Source organism: Leucoraja erinacea, chromosome 30 (assembly GCF_028641065.1).
Source record: "Leucoraja erinacea ecotype New England chromosome 30, Leri_hhj_1, whole genome shotgun sequence".
NCBI lineage: Eukaryota > Metazoa > Chordata > Chondrichthyes > Rajiformes > Rajidae > Leucoraja > Leucoraja erinaceus.
This window is the reverse complement of record NC_073406.1, coordinates 12,230,961-12,249,203: the sequence shown is the minus strand read 5'-3', so window position 1 is coordinate 12,249,203 and position 18,243 is coordinate 12,230,961. Positions and strand designations below refer to the sequence as shown.

General features: G+C 42.4%; 1 protein-coding gene across 1 annotated transcript in view; it reads right to left on the bottom strand.

The window, feature by feature from the left end:
• Positions 1-11,505, bottom strand: part of disp3 (dispatched RND transporter family member 3) — a 284,882-nt gene extending 273,377 nt beyond the window's left edge. The window contains exon 1 of the mRNA XM_055659011.1: positions 11,295-11,505. The gene's annotated coding sequence lies outside the window, so the exon portion shown is untranslated. The remainder of the gene's footprint in view (positions 1-11,294) is intronic.
• Positions 11,506-18,243: the final 6,738 nt, after the last annotated feature.

Sequence of the window (18,243 nt, the reverse complement as noted above, 5' to 3'; positions counted from 1 at the left end):
ACTTGAAGTGATCCTGTGTCCATGGTCACAGTAGGAAGTGTTATCAGCTATTCGTACTGATGATGGCGGTCTGCCAATGAGGAGGAAGTTAAGAATCTAATTACACAAGTCAGAGCAGACACCCAGTACTCCGAGTTTGATGATAAGTTGAGGCCATGTTGGTATTGAACGCCGAGCCGTCAATGAACAGCCTGACGTACGTGCTCCTATTGTCCAAGTAGCCCAGTGCAGAGTGGGCAGCCAGAGACATGGCACCACTGTGAACTGTTGCAGTCACAGGTGGAAACAACATGAAACCCTCCAGAATAATCATTTGAAACTCATTTCTTTGGTGGCGCTGACGAAGAGGAGATAAATACTGGCCACAACATTCTAAATTTCTGAACTTGTGTCCACACAGTAAGCAGATTTTTTAAATGTTACAGGACATTTATTTATACAATGAGGACACAGGCTCTTCTGCCCCGAGCCATGTGGACCAGCGAACACCCCATACACCAACACCATCCTACACACGAGGGAACATTTACAGACTCCAATTAGCCTACTAGCCTGAATATCTTTGTATTGTGAGAGGAAACCAGTCCACCTGGAGAAAAACAACGTGGTCACGGGGAGAACGTACAAAATCTGTACAGATAGCACCTATAGTTGGATTTGAATCAGAATCTTTGGCGCTGCAAAGCAGCAATTCTACCACTGAGCCATCCCAACTCAAGACGGGTTTCAGAGTGTATGTAGAATTCCATATTATGGCACACTTCCTTTAACTGCTGCCTGTGTGGAGTTTGCAAGTTGTCTGATTATATATTGGCTTCCTCCAAGTTTTTCATTTTCTCCCACATTCCCAAGTTGTGCCGAATTAATTGACCATCATAAATTATCCTTCTTTCAGACAAGTAAAAGAATTAAAAGACAATTGGTTGGAAAAATAAGACAGTTGTAAATGACAGGAAAATGGAGGGGACAGTTAATCTGATGGGATTTCCATGCTGGAAGCCAGCATATACCAGTTAGGCCGAATGGCCACATTCCTTGTGGAGCTTCACAGTGTACGTTTAATTACACATTGTTCAGGCCAACTTGTCCACATTGCAGGTTATCTTGGACAACATCTTGAACAATTCAACTCACCCCCTCCTTCGACACACTAGTCAACTTGAAGAGTACCTTCAGCAACAGACTGGTTCCACCAAGATGCTGCACAGAACGCCACAGGAGATCCTTTTTTCCCTGTGGCTATCAAACTGTACAACTCCTCCCCTTTGTGTCGTGGGGTAGATTGACTCCCCTTCCCCCTCCCCAATCTTTGCACATCCCTAAACCTGGACTTTCCACTCATCACTTCAATTTCATGGTTCATGTATCTTTTGTTGTGTATTATGACTGTTGGAAGACCAATTTCCCTCCTGGGATAAATAAAGTTATATCGTATCATATCGTATCGTAGGTTTTACACCAAATTTACAATGGCCACTGATAAAGACAGTCCAAAATAGTCAGTCTAGTTCCTGTTAAATAGCAAAGCGAGCTAGATCGCCAACTCACGTCCATTTTATTTTAAAATACTTCCAGTCGAACACAGGTAGCAGTAGAAGAAAGAGTTTCTGTTATTGAGTTTAATTAATAACCACAGACATATACTTGCAAGCCCGAGGAGCTTCACCAGAGTCCAAGATCAATATCCACACAGGGGGCGTGCAAAGTCACATCATCGGTCCGGTATCCCACAGCACCATCAATTGTACCAAGCAAATGAAAGATGAACTGGGAGGGGGTTGTTGATAATGTCATGTAAAAGTTCAGTATCTGGGATATTAATGGCATTCATTAAATTTTGTTTGGCTCAACAGATGCATCGCACTCAGTTCCACTTTTGTAACACTTATTAATAGATGTACTGCGCAGCATTTGAAAATTCACTAAACAGCAAACTTTGGCATTAATCGGCGAACACATTCCTCTGACACTTGTTACAAAGTCCATTACACTACAAAACTATTATTCCATAGTTCATTTTTTTTCTGCAAGCCATTCTAATTAGTTCCTAATTTTCATAATTAGTCTTACATTATAATTGTTATTTATTTCAGTGCTGCTTGTTATTCCTAGAAACGCCTGCGTTGGAACACACATTAATTTTAGCATGTTTATCATAATAGCTTTATGAAATATTTAGCACCAAATTTTAAATGTCAATTGGCAGTTTTTCTTTAAAATTATCGCTGAAAAAACAAATTAAATTTCAAAATTATTCATCAAGGAGATATGACTTTCTTTTATTGAAACAATCAGGATGTGCAGGCAGTTCAACTGTTTCCAAACAAGTGTAGCATCTGTGATGTGCAATTACTTCCCATTCCAGCACCACAACAGTCAGACCACCAGTCTGAAGAAGGGTCTCGACACAAAATGTCACCCATTCCTTCTCTCCAGGAATGCTGCCTGTGTCCGCTGAGTTCCTCCAACATTTTGTGTCTAATTTCGGTTTAAACCAGCATCTGCACTTCTTTCCTACACACCACAATAACTTTGTTGCTCCTTGCACATCTGCACAATTTGTGAACATCGCCAGCACTAATTAATTGGCATGCACATCAGCAGTGGACTGGTATTGCAGGGGATAATCTAGCCGACACCTTCAGAAGATGCACCAGGTTCTGGGAACATATTAGACTGTAGACCAATAGTTCTTAACCTTTTTGGCATCCGTACGCCCATACGCGAACAAAATACTGTATGTGGTATGTACCTTTGTTAGGTTCCTAAAAATGGGCTCAACAAATGGATATGTTATTTATGACCCCCTTCATGTCCCCCGGTAATGCCCCAAATTACCCCCATGGGGGTCCCGACCCACAGGTTAAGAACCACTGCTCTAGACTGACCTGCAAGACTCTGGAAAACAACAGTACACATCAACATAGACTCCCACGATTACATGATGATGCATTGAAGAGCACAGAAGGACAAGCGGAGATGTAACCTATTGATAGGGAATAGAAGCCAGACAAACTGAAGACAGTGGAAACAGATTGATGTGGTGCCCCTGTTAGTGGTCAAGCTCAAGAACCTATTTTCACCATTGCCGAGGTTCAATAATTTCAAAGCACCAGCTAATTACTTTCCACCCTAGGATCTACAGGAGGTCATTCAGAAGTCATACATCATATTGGGGAGGTTCACCTCACATTCAAAAAAAGGGCATGGGATCAGAAAAATGTAGGCGTATATGTTTGTACGCCATTGAAGGTGGCATGGCAGATGAAACGTGGTTACAAAGACAGGGAAGACACAACTAGGAGGGGGGGGGGGGGGGGGGGGGGAGGAAAGGGGGGAAATTACAGAGGACACGTACATGCACAGTAAAAGGGTTTGTGGAAATTAAACCTAGTCTTACCCAAGATCGCTAACTGAACAAAATCATTTGGCATCACCAATCAGAGGACTGTGCCCAGATTTGGGTGCTGCACTCGATGAATTATGTAAACATTTTGCGCAGCACATGGAAGAGATTCACTGGAATGATCCTTGGGATGATGTGCAAGAAAAGCTGGGTTCTTTGTGGAAACACAAGAGGTTTTGAGGAGATCCAAGAGAGGTGTTGAAAATCAAGACCAGTATAGCCAATGGACAGTGAAATACTGCACCAGTTGAATTGAGGGATATATAGAATGAAAATGCTTGAAAAAGAACCAAAACTAACAAAGAAAACATTTTGATAGGATTTATAAAGATAATAACAGCGGCAGATTCAATTGCATTTTTCCCAAAAGGGAGCTGGATAATTACCAGAAATAAAAGAATTTACAGGATGGTGGAGAGTGTAGATATTGGCTACATTGGTCTACTATAAAGCAAGTAGGAATCTCATCGGTCACATGGTTTGCCTCCATGATACAAGCTTTCTGTGATGCACAAAGCTGACGGCCATTGAGGGAAAGCATCAGGATAATTAACTCGCATTTCCATTAAGTTTTGTCCGTTTTGACTTTAAGTATGGTTTGGAATGTATAACTCATGTGGACTTTTATCGTGGAGACATGCTTGCTACAATGACTGGCAACAGAGGTAGGACAAGATTGCTGAAGAATAGGGAAGAGAGGGTATGTTCAGCAGATTCCCCAAATCAAATAGCCAAGCCAGAATGGGGCTTTCCAGTTGCCCTTGGGACCACAGAAGTTTGCTGTGTTGGAACACCGCTTTTACAATGCAAAGTGTATTTTAAATTCCACACTCTGGGATTTTTCCAGTGTGTCAGGATATTGAAGCATTCTTTCCAGTGGACTGTAGTCTCTTCTGTCCTATGTAAGCATGTTGCTGATTACTGGTTCTGGAATAGCTTCTTCCCCACTGTTATCAGACTACGGAACAATTCTCCCATAAGCTTGGTTGTAGTCCTCATCTTCCAATCTACCTCACTGCAGGCTTTGCACTTTTCCCCTCAGTAACTGTAATGCTCTATTGCTCCAACACAATGGTCGGCACTCTCGTATGTTTCCCTTTGCACTCCCTGTAATATTTGTACATGGCTTGATTGTACGATTTGATAGTATGATTGCACACAAACAAAGCTTTTCACTGTATCTCAGAAACCTTGACATTAATAAACCAATACTATTCCAACCAGAAGCTGCCAGTGCCCCAAGCATATCAGGGCTGCTTTAACAATTCAATATTGCCCTCAAGCCTGAAAAAGGGAAACTGAAAAATTCACATAACTGACCACACACACATAATCAGAAATTAAGGGAATTCATCCAAACAGAAATTTAGGAATACACTATCAATTTTTTATTTAGATGTAGTCTCCATACGAGTCAAATTACAGTATATTTACCACAACTTTGACAACATTACTAATGGTAGCATTTCTGTTTTAATCATTAAGAAAACTAAACTTATCCTCTGTTATTTGGACAGAGAGCAAAACAAAATTGCCATAATGTTGCAATTAACTAAGATAATGTCACCCACTGCTTTACATCACTTTACAAAACCTTTTGTTGTGTGCTAACTAGTCAGTGGAAAGACAATACATGATTCCTAAAACTAGGAGCAAAACCCAGCCCATTCACTGCAGTCACTGTGGGCATTACATTTACCAACTGGAATAATCAAGTACTAGGATTAGTTTGTACTTTGTGTCACAGGTGTTGTCAGGGAGTTTTCACTTCCAAGAGAAAAAATGTTTAATCATCTGTGGCATGATGGCTTGCAGCGCTGGAGACCCGGGTTCGATCCCGACTATGGGTGCTGTCTGTACAGAGTGTGTATGTTCTCACCGTGACCTGCGTGGGTTTTCTCCGAGATCTTTGGTTTCCTCCGACATTCCAATGATGTACAGGTATGTAGGTAAATTGGCTTGGTAAAATGTCTAATAGTCCCCAGAGTGTGTAGGATAGTGTTAATATGCAGGGATCGCTGGTCAGCACGGATCCGGTAGGCTGAAGGGCTTGTGTCCGTGCTGTACATCTAAACTAACCTAAATTAAACACATCTATATTATCCAAGAATATATACCTTGGGTATGCAAGCAAAGAATTTCACTGTGCCTTGACACATGTGGCAATAAAGTATTCCATTCAATGTATTCCAATTCTGACTTATTCCAAGTATCAAGATCCTGCAACTCGGTTTAATTTGGAATATTTAGGAGGAATTCGGAATAACACTTGTTTTCCTTTTCAAAACCCAACTCTCCCCATATCACTTTATTCAATCGAAGCAAGTGACTGAAATTAGCTCTATTGATGTCGTTTAACCAGGTTCATCCAATTTCCTGTATGCTGTTATGCTCAGCAGCTGTTTCGCATTTCCCCACCCACATCAACAGGCAAAAGTTTAAATCTAACAAGGGATTTAACGGTTGATTTTAAACAGGTTAGGAGCACAACTGAACGTGAATTTGCACCTCGATTAAGCACTCACTCCCACTCAACAACCACAGTTGAAGCACTAATTGGCAATCATCACAAAACACTGCCTTATCACCCAACTATTTTCATCAGATCGCTGGGGAATGTGAAGAGGAATAAATTATTTCAAGACACATGCATCTCCAAAAAACAAAAATAGGCAAAGAAAAAGTTTCAGGAAAGCCTGAATTTGCAGGAGGAGAGAAGAGAGTAAAGTCCTTACCAATACAAGGAAGGAAATTATTTTCTTTAATTCTGGCACGTGTGTAGACTTTAGCCATTATCTTCAGAAGGTGGCATCAGATAAAGTTTGAATGGTTACCACTTGATGTGTTACCAGGTCAGGCAGCCTAGGGGTTGACTTATCCACCCAAATCCTGCCCGCCTTCCACAAAAGCAACTGGTGTGGAACAAATGACACAAGCAATTGTCCAGAGTAGATACACATGGTAGGAGGATCCAGCAATCCCATCTCCACCAAAACTTGCTTACACAATGTGGTGTTCCCATTGTTTAAATTTAAAAGATGCTATTAAGCTGCAAAGAATGCAGAAAATAATTCCAAGGATGTTGTCAAGACTGGAGGGACTGAATTATGGCACAAGGTTTGGCAAGTTGGGGATTTATTTCTTGGATCAACGGAGACTTGAGTAGTGATCTTACAGAGGTGTATAAAATCATGAGAAGCATAGATAGGGTGAATGCGCACAGTCTTTTTCCCGTCTGTTGAGCAATCAACAACTAGGTTTTGGACGAGAGAGGGGAATATTTGATAGGAGCCTAACAAGCAAATATTTTCCAATACGTACATGGAACGAGCTGCCAGAAGAAGTGGTTAAGGCAGGTCCAGTAACAACACTTAAGGGTATTTGGACAGGCACATGGATAGGAGAGGTTTAGAGGAACACGAGTCAAACACTGGCAAATGGGACAAGCATTGACGGGTATCTTAGTTGCCACGGATGCTGGGCCAAATGGCGCATTTCATGTTGTATGACATTATATGACACGCTAGAATTTAGAAGATTGAGGGGGAATCTTATAGAAACTTACAAAATTCTTAAGGGGTTGGACAGGCTAGATGCAGGAAGATTATTCCCGATGTTGGGGAAGTCCAGAACTAGGGGTCACAGTTTAAGGATAAGAGGGAAGTCTTTTAGGACCGAGATGAGAAAATCATTTTTTACACAGAGAGTGGTGAAACTGTGGAATTCTCTGCCACAGAAGGTAGTTGAGGCCAGTTCATTGGCTATATTTAAGAGGGAATTAGATGTGGCCCTTGTGGCTAAAGGGATCAGGGGGTATGGAGAGAAGGCAGGGATGGGATACTGAGTTGGATGATCAGCCATGATCATATCAAATGGCGGTGCAGGCTCGAAGGGCCGAATGGCCTACCCCTGCACCTATTTTCTATGTTTCTATGACTAGCATGCAACTTAAAAGAAAAAAATATTGACATGTAGACTGTTGTCTGCATGTGTACAAATATAATTTTTCCAAAGCAATATTTCCAGTGAAACTAGCTCAGTATTTGGGAAAGCTTCAATACCTTTGGTTTGGCAAGAATAAAACTGTGATTCTTCCCTTTTGTATTCAGCGGGAGATCCACAAATGCAAAGGAAGGAACTGCAGATGCTGGTTTTCAGCAAAAATAGACAAAAATACTGGAGTAACTAAGCAGGCCAGGCAGCTTCTCTGGAGAGAAGGAATGGGTGATGTTTCAGTTCAAGATGTTTCGGGTCGAGGTCTGAAGAAAGGCCCTGATCCGAAACGTCATCCGTTCCTTCTCTCCAGAGATGCTGCCTGGCCCGCTGAGTTACTCCTACATTTTGTGTCTATAATCACTGTGCAAGTGGCATTGACTAATGACCAGTTCAGCCTGCCAGAACACCAGCATGTAAAAGGAGAGCCGAGAGAATAGATACAGCAGATTCACAATGAACAGATTCAAAGAATCCCTGGAAATATTCCTGTAGCACCCATCAAAGTCCTTAGTTCAATCCACAAGCTATATTTTGTACAATTTTTCTTTTCCCATACGGACTCTGCAAATAGCTAAAGTTGAACAGGAACAGCTACATTCTGGGGGGCATTAAGGAGAATCAAGGGTTTAAAGTCAACATGTTTGAATGAAGACACTGAAGCTCTGCGTAATCCAAAGCTCCCTGGACAAGAAGCTGCCAAAGTGTTGGAGAAAGCAGAAATTGAAGCACATCTCAGGTACCGAGAGCTTAATACAGTAGAGCACTTGGCAGAGTGCAAGAAGAAATGAAATTCAAAAAGGGAAATCAAGAGAGGCACAAAATAAAAAAATGCAGAATGCAAAAGACCTTTTGATTTATTTCTTTAAAGCACAGTAGGATAACCAAGGGAAGTGCAAGATGTAACAGGGAGAAAAATTGAATCTTCAAGTATCTTCTCGAATATTCTATGACAGTTATGACAAATAATGAGAATGACACCTGTGTTGAAGTTAAGACTGATGGCTCTGAAATATTAAATGGAATAAACAGAATCAAGGATAGGGATCAATCACAAGGAACAGATGACTTGATGGTTGAAGGTAAACTGCAAACTTCAGCTGCCCCCCGCCCGCAGTGACAGAGAGTAGCGCCAGAGAACTGGACATCTACTGCTGCTGTACAGGTGCTTTAACAAGGAAGGGATAAACCAATAATGAGCAGTTCGTCTTCAGTGATTTACCAAATTACTGGAACCTATTCAAAAGGACGGAATAAACCTTCAGTTAGAACGGTGCATTTTAATTAAGGACTATCAGCATGAAGTTGCCAAGAAATGAATCACATCGTGACTGAGCTCTTTTAGGAGGTAACAAGGATAGTGGATGAGGTCAGTGCTTTCTTGATTTGACCTAAATAGGTTGCAGCAATGGCTGGTCAAAAAATAAAATAAAGGGCAGTGGAAAACTGCATCTAAAATTGGCTTGGTGGCAGAACTCTTTCTTTCTATTTTTTTTTCTTTATGTACAACTACTACGGACTGACGCAAAACTGCATTTCGTTGTACTCATACTTGTATTTGTGTGATGACATTAAAGTTGAATTGAATTGAACTCGGGTGTCATGGTTGATTGGTGTTTTTTGTGACTGGAAAACTGGCAGCAGTGGGGTTCTCTTACATGCAGTACATGGTCACTTGCCTTTGAAACTTTGTTGGCTTGGAATCGAATCTAGAGTGAAAAGTACTTTGCTGATGATACAAAATTACTGTTGACAGTGGTTGACAGCGAGGTGAAATACCTTGGATTACCCCAGAGATACGGACATTGGAAAGGTGCAATAATGCAAGGGAATACATAGGAAAAAGTATAGAGAGAGATATGGCGGAATGGAGGGATCTGGAATAATTTGTCCGCAGATTCTTCAATAGCAATAAGGCAAGGAAATAAGATAGATGCAAAAATGCTGGAGTAACTCAGCAGGACAGGCAGCATTTCTGAAGAGAAGGAATGGGTGATGTTTGAGATTGAGACCCTGAAGAAGGGTCTCGACACGAAATGTCACCCATTCCTTCTCTCCAAAGATGCTGTCTATCCCGCTGAGTTACTCCAGCATTTTGTGTCTATCTTCAGTTTAAACCAGCATCTGCAGTTCCTTCATACACAAGCAAGGAAATAAGGTAAATAAAAGATGTACAAGATCCTTTCCTTTCTTACCGGAGGCACAAGACACAGAATCTGGCAGTAATTCAGTCCCTTTACCTGCTCCATGAAATAAAAGCAAGACTAATCTTTTACCACAAGACCCCTGTCCTGCAATAACCCAATCTCTCCTAATATCAAAACTCCATCGTTCTCTGTCACAAAAATAATCGACTCTATTCAAAAGTAGAGCATGTCTGAAGAAGGGTTTTGACCCGAAACATCAGCAACACTTTTTCTCCAGAGATGCTGCCTGACCCGCTGAATTATTCCAGCACATTGGGTCCACCTTCAGTATGTGATCTGCAGTTCCTTCCGACACTCAATTCACAAGCAGCCAGTTACTCTAGAACTGTTATGCATCATCCATTGTGGTTATGGCTGGAGAACAATCTATGCCACTGGTCATCACATTAAAGGAAAGATGTGTTGCACTACAGAGAGATATACAAATACATCGCCAGAATAGGAAACCTGTAGCTATCAGGAATGATAAAAAAGACTAAGTGTTATTGTCATAGAACAGAGGACGACGAAGCAAAACAAAACATAATCATTATAAAATCCTTATTTATAGTAAAAAATAACATCTTGGGCTTATTAAGCATAGGAGGCATGAATTTAAGAACATATATTAGGGGAAAGATAGTGTTTCTTCCCCTCAACACAAATGGTCTGGAGCACATTTAACCATTAGTTGGATATGCACTTGAAGAGTTGTAACATAGGACTACAGGCAGATTGCTGGATGGTGGGATGTCTCTTTTTGAACCAACACCATCCAGATGGAGCAAATGGCTTCCTATGTGAAAATGTTTAATATCGTGCAATCTCAAGACATTCTGCCATCAGAGTGCAACTCAAAAGCTTCGAGATACTTTCGACTTTAAATCACCAGAGACAATATGTTATCGATCGAATTGTTACAAGAAACAAATATTCTAAATTATTTCCTTTCACTCCGCTGTTTAAAACAAAACTTACACTTTTTTAAATCGCCAATGTCGCTGTAGTATCCGAGTTTGCAACAACGGTGCGTGTAACTCGACCTCAACAAATTAAAATCGTGAAGAGATGCAAAACAAGAGCAAACTGAGTAAACTTAAGGTATTTCTCAACATTCAGTATAAACCGAGTAAAATAACATCCCATGGAAGGGAAAGGTTAGTTACAAGCCGCTTGTTCCCAAGCCTCCTGACATTCACTTAGAACCCACCCCCAAAACAGAGATCTATATTTCACTAACATCTTAAACCCCCTTCTACAGAAAAAGGGCAGATGTAATTTGTGAAGGTGGTACGCTGACTGATGTTGCATGCCCAACCAGAATCAGAATTCCGTTAGCACTGCCTGTTATGAATGCTAAAACGATAGGACTCACCGTCGTACAACGCCGCTTGTTTTAATAGCCACACAACAAATAGAGACAAACAACCCTAATAGACAGAGAACAAACAGCAATATATCCGAGGTCGGGGAGTTTGAGCAGAGACGCCAGCAAAACCTGCGATCTTCCTGCAAAGGATAGAAACAATGTTGCCCATATACCGAGATTAAATATGTAGTGGTTAGCAACCTCCTCTCCACCTCACTCCAGTAGGGCACAAATCGGCTAAGTCAAAGTTAAACTTGACTCACAAAGGATAAACTTATCCGCTTGCACCCCGTCCTCTCCAGCCGTGCACTCTTTGTTCACACAGCGATAGCAGTCTTACCAGTGTATCGATGCCTTGTCCCTTGCACGTGATGGGGATAGTCTCCAACAGAAACCAGACGATGGAGTGATCACTGAGTGAAGAGGGAGAGGGGGGAGGGAACCTCTTCTAGAGGAGGGTGGAAGTTGGCTGCTGGAGGTGCTGCTCCCGCGGCCGTGAAAGGCGGGAGGAGAGGGAGAAAGAAGGCAGGGGAGGAGGGGGAGATGGTGGAGGGGGGGAGAGAGAGATAGGGTTATCGGGGGCGAGTTTCACCTTTGCAGCCTGGAAGGTGAGCCCGGGACATCGGGCAGGGCGAAGAGTGGGGGCGGGAGCCTGGTAGCTGAGAGGCGGCTAGTGGGTCAGCCAGCTATCGCTGCTGCTGCTGCCACAACCCCCACCATCGCCGCCGCAGCAGCAGCAACAACAGAATGAGCTCCTGCCTTTAACTCAAACCTGCCCCACGCTCCGCTTTTTGTTTTGTTGGCGGCTCGGGTACGCACCAACCGCAGCCGGGATGGTGATCGTTATCCCGGCAGCGCCGTCCAGCTCAGCTCAGCCCCGCTCAGCTCAGCTCAGCACCGGCCGCCTTCCCTCCCTCTCTCCCGCCGCCGCACAAGCCATTGGCACAAACCGTTGGCACAGAGCGGCCGCTTCTCGCTTCAGGAGTCGAGCTGTCTGGCAAGCGGCGTTCCTTCCCGACTGGCGACCCCGTTCATTCTGTCAGCTTGGTGCGGTCTCGCCACATTGCTGAGTGGCTGTGCTCCCCGTCTGAGCAGTTCTTTTGAGGCGGGGGATGAGGGAAGAGGTAGACAGGGCGCTGAGAGCGGAAGAACGAAACAACACACTGGGTACCAAGCGCTGATGTATAAGCCACCTGCTCACTCGACATCAGTGTAAATCTGGACCGAGCGTTGCACTAACATGCGTAGAGTGTTGATAAGAAGGATTAGGGTATTTTTTAAGAAGAAACTGGTTGGCGAGAAAGTAACAATTACATATTATAAGGAAATACACACGATACTGGTGTAACCCAACGGGTCAGGCAGCATCTCTGGAGAACATGGAGATCTGCTGAGTTTCTCCAGCATTTTGTATTTCCTTATTTTATGTCATTGCTACTTTCTCTCTCAAACAGTTCATCAACCATGTTCTCAAGAGATGTTGCCCGACCCGCTTACTTACTCCAGCATTTTGTGTCTTTCCTTATTTTATATCATTGTTACTTTCTCTCTGAACAGTTTATCAACCATGTTCTCCAGGGATGTTGCCCAACTTGCCTCGTTGATTCTGAAGAAGGGTCTAGACCCGAAACGTCACCCATTCCTTCACTCCAGGGACGCTGCCTGTCCCGCTGAGTTACTCCAGCATTTTGTGACTGTCTCTGCTTAGTTATTCCAGGATTGTATGTCTTTCCTGATATTATGTCATTGTTACTTTCTCTAAAACAGTTTATCAACCATGTTCTCCAGGGATGCTGCCTGTCCCGCTCAGTTACTCCAGCGTTTAGTGCCTCTCCTTGATAAACAAGTATCCACGGTTCCTTGTCTCTACATGACACACTGTGACAACAAACACATCTCGGAAATTGAGTGCAATGTACTGCACACCATTTCCAAAACCAACCAAATTAGATCTACTCATTTGTCGGAGTTTTGATACACGAACAGCTTCTTAAAACAATAAACGAGGTTTCGCCAAGTCAATAGTTTCTCACGATACTTTTTAATAAGTGGCGCGGATTCACTGTTGGGTGTTCCACGTTGCATCATTCTGCCAGTGTAACACTGATGGGAGATCGATCATTGATTTCAATTACTTTTGTTTTTATTAAAATGCACAGATATGGATTGTTGGGCGGATTTAACTAAAATATCGCCGCAGAACATATAAATTCAACAAAGCACAAAGCGCTGGAGGAACTCAGCGGGTCAGGCAATATCTGAGAGAATGGAGAGATGGCGTTTTGGGTCATGGTCATTCGGCTATTAAACACTAATTAAATCTCAAATAAGTTCTGAACTACAGAGACTATTTTTGTTATTACGGCACTGCTTTAGTTTTTGGTGTGTGTGTGTGTGCGTGTGTATATATATATATATATAGTAATTGAAGCACATTGCACTTTAAACAAAATAATAAACGAAAGAGAAAAAATATATATATCCCTCCTGCCACTCTCCCTCTCTACCCCCCTCCCTCTACACTCCCTCTCCGCCCCTCCCTCTCCCTCTCTCTATATATATGTATACTTTTTTTTCTCTCTCGTTTATTTATATTGTTTAAAGTACAATGGTATATGGTTACATATTCTATTGTGCTGCTACAAGTAAGAATGTCATTGTTCTATCTGGGACATATGACAATAAAACACTCTTCTTCAGACAACAACTAATACAACACCTTTCAAGTTAGAGTTTGAATTGATTGAAAATGTGAGTAGCATCAATTGCCAATATTGGTCTATTGATAATTCCATTATTGCTCTCTGTTGAATTTTCTTGCAACACACTTTAGAGGCGATAATGGGACGATTGTAACTGCAGGGGGCACTGATAGAGATACCTGTTATACTGTGCATTGCAGTAAATACCGACCAAAATGAATGCCCACGGGAAAATTAATCATTAGTGAAAAGGTTACGCTGACAAAAAAAAAAAAAATTTCAGACAAGTAGTTTTGGAATCGTAAATGTATGATCTGCGGACTTATGCTCACTGTTAATTCTGGTGTTTACAAACCTGCTAGCTGCCTCCTGGCCCTGTCTCCAGCTCTTGTTTGAAGAATGGATTGCAGCTGGCAATAATTTTACAATTTAATATAGAAAATGGTATGAATATTCTCCTGCCGGGTTGGTGAGGAGACAAAAGAAAAAACCTTGTAGAAATATGATGCTGAAATGCAGGTCAGGCAGTATTTGTGGATAAAACAGATGCAATGTCTCTCACCTACGACCGTTCATCTGAAGACAGTTGGTCAACCTGAAACATTACTTCCCTTTACTTACTCTATATTTTATTGTCACATATGACAAGTCACAGTAATATTCTTTGTTTTACATATAGCCAAGGTATGCAAAGAGATGCCACATAAAGGGTGCAGACTAAGTTACAAGGTATCCCACACCAAGTCCTCCTTTATTTCCTCCCCCATATATAACACACTGGAGAGATAGTGTTGTTAATCCTGGCTGTAATGGAGCAGCCATGGTATTAAAATTGAGTAAGGGCTGATGTACTGCTAGGCCATTTTGGTCAAGTTAAATGGGCCTTTGGTCAAGTTTAATGTGCCAGTTTGCCTGTGGTCTAGATAAGAGCTGCAGAGAGAGAATGGGACATCTGCAGTAGTCTTACAATGAGGTGTAAAATGCATGGAACTGATTAGGTCAATGCAAACCAGATATACATAGTTTAAATAATGTTGCAAAGCCTTATTTGGATAAATGTTGATTGGTTGAAACGTTAAGCTTTAGCTGGGTTGCCTGAATCTCAGGGCACATGTTGCATTATTCATCTGTGTTAGCTTCTTTCTAAAAGCCCCTTTCGAATACAATGTATTGGTTACTATGTTATTGGGTTGGGGAACTGTCCATCATGTACTGTTGTAATCAATATGTGTTATTGGACCGTACAGAGACCACCCCCATTTGGTTTGGCCCCTCAAGGTTCGGGGACTTTATATAAGGTAGCTTCCACGAGGTCCGATGTCGATCTTCTGGAAGAACGCTTTGGACTGCTTGACCTTTTGGAGTGTCTCTGCTTGCATGCGGTTGGAAGGGCTTGGCCAAGCAGATACAGGGATCGAACACGCGGTGGTTGGGTATTGTATAGGGGAACTGTGTTATCCAAAATAAAGTTTAGTTGCTTGTGCTTAATTCAGTGTTTTGTTGATTGAAACTAGACTGGGGGGAGCTTTGAATGAGCTATTTAGTGCTAATGGCCATAATTGTCTCATTGGATGCCAGTTTGGAAATTTAATGCAGAATATCCGCATTGCTGACTCATGGAAAGGGAGATACACGTTGGTGAAAGAGGAAATGGAGTATGACTTTTTCATTCAACCTGTCACCTGCTGAGGGTATTCGGCCATACACTTGTTGCATGATTTAAGTTCCCTGCAAATCTGATGTTGTCCACTGCAGGCAACCACAGAGAAGATGCATGTACCATTGTATCGGGTGCTTGATGGCCATTTGATGACATTGTGCTTAGTGAAGTGCATTATTTTGGTCTTTCCATGCTTTGCAAGATTAGTTTGTAATTGTAGTTGTGTTTTTTAAATTAATGTTTACTTACGACCAACAATTATAGTTCATCCCTCGATGCCCATAAAATGAGTGGTTTTCTAGGCTACGATCAGTTAAGAATCTACCTGATGGCCTAAGCCGTATATGGTCCAGACCTGGTTGTGATGGAGAATATTTGTCGCATACAAAATGAATGAACCCCACAAAGTATTACAATCCAGTTGTATCAAGGTTACAATGACCAATATGTAGTTTATGATTCCAGATTCTTTCAATTACTTGAAATTCCCAGCTGCTATCATGGGAATGGGCACGTGATTCTGGGATTATTAGTTCATAGAGTCAGAGACCCATAGAGTCATATAACACGGAAAAAAGGCCCTTTGGCCCAACTTTTCCATGCTGACCAAAGTGTCCCATCTAAGACAGTCCTATTGGCCTGGATTGTGTGATCTTGTTCCTTCCATCACAATGAGCAGTGAAAATAGATTGAGAAAAAGATGACAAAAATAAATAATGGGGCAAACATTGAGTTAAATAAAGAAATGGTGTCAGAGAGTGACAACATTTTGCTTGTTGTTGCTGTTAAAGCAGCCTTCAATTATTTTTTTTCCGTATTATCTTTTCCAGTGCTGTGAGAGTTATGACTTCCAGCCCTGAAACTCTCTTGTCAATCATTGTTAAATCCAAGGTACTCCCAGAGCTACCGATCTTTATTAGACCCGATGCTATTGGCACATCTGTGGGCACAGACAAACCACAGACAGGTGGGGAGGGGAGGGAGGGGGAGAGGGGCTCTCCGGTTACAGCTGAGCCAACAAGGGGTGCTGGCCACCCCTCCGCTGCATTCTTCCACCTGACGTTGAATCACTCAACAACAAAGTTGAAAAGCTTAGGGCAAGGCTGCTGTTTCAAAAGGGAGAATAGGAAATGTTATTTTCCTTGTTTCACTGAAACACTGCTTTTCACTGACTCACCTGACTCTGCCATACAGCCCGAAGGTTCCTCCATTTATCACAGAGACTGTACAGAATCTTAAAACAAATGGGAAAGGCGGTTGTACCTGCTCATTGATCAACGCCTCGTGATATACTGATTTGACGGTCTTCATAACCTCATAGGTTCACAAGGGTTAGGAACAGAATTTAGCCATTCGGCCCATCAGATCTACTCTGCCATTCAATGAGGGTTAATCTATCTTCCCCTCTTAACCCCATTCTCCTGCCTTCTCCACATAAGCCCCTGACACCCGTACTATTCATGAATCCATCAGTCTCCACCTTAAAAATATCCATTAACTTGGCCTCAATAATCATCCGTGGCAATGAATCCACAGATTCTCCACCCTTCATGGCTTTCTTGAACATTAATGCTACCACTACTGCCCTGGAATATCTAATCATATAAGGCTGTCCCTTTAATCTACTGAAGGAATTCACCTATACCATCTTATCTGGGGTCTACATACTACCACAAGCTAACACCAAGGTGGTACTGGACTTTAAATTAAACTTAATCATCAACTCTCTCTCGAGACAACAAACCCTGATATCTTGTTCATCCTCGCTGGCGATTACAACGAGCAGACTTTAGAAATCTACTTCCCCAAGTATTACCAGCATGTCTCCTGCTCTACATGTGGTGTTAATATGTTTGACCAGTGCTACACCACCACCAGGTACACCTATCACCTCATCGCTTCCTCTCATCTCACCCAGTCTAATAGTTTGTCAGTGCTGCTCCTGCCAGCTTATAGACAGGCACTAATACAGAGAGTAATAGTGGTCTGTGGAGGCTGAGGATTTACCCAGGTCTGCCTTGAGTCAGTGGACTGGACTTCAAGACCACTTAGTCCAGCCGGAATGGGTCACTAATGAGTACAAGTCAAGTCAAGTTTATTTGTCACGTACGCATATGAGATTTGCAGTGAAATGAAAAGTGGCAATGCTTACGGATTGTGCAAAAAAAACCCCTGCAAAACAGAATAGAACATAATCAGTAATTACATATTTGTGAGAAACCCCCCCAGCAATTTTAAAAAGACACAAGACAACAGTAAATTGGTACAGTAAGGTAGTCCCTGGTGAGGTAAGAATTTACAGTGCTAATGGCCTCTGGGAAGAAACGCCTTCTCATCCTCTCTGTTTTCACAGCATGACCACGGAGGCGTTTGCCTAACCGTAGCAGCTGGAACAGTCTGTTGCTGGGGTGGAAGGGGTCCCCATAATGTTGCTCTGTATCTGCAGCTTCTGATGTATAGTGCCCAGCAATCCTCAGTTAGATGGAATTGGTCAACCACAACATTTCCTCCACCCTTGCCCTCAACGCTGGTGCTCCTCCCATCAGGCAAAAGATACAGAAGGGTAAAAACGCACACCTCCAGATTCAGGGACAGTTACTTCCCAGCTGTTATCAGGCAACTGAATCATCCTACCACAACCAGAGAGCAGTCCGGAACTACTATCTACCTCATTGGTGACCCTCAGACTATCCTTGTTCAGATGTTGCTGGCTTTACCTTGCACTAAACAATATTCCCTTGTCATGTATCTGTACACTGTGAATGGCTCGATAGTAATCATGTATTGTCCCTCCGCTGACTGGGTAGCACCTTGACCTCGTAATGGTGTTGCTGTGGAAATTGTTGACAGCTTCAAATTTCATAACATCCATATCTCGCAGTCTAGCCTGATCTCTTCACACCGATGCATTGATCAAGAAATTGCAC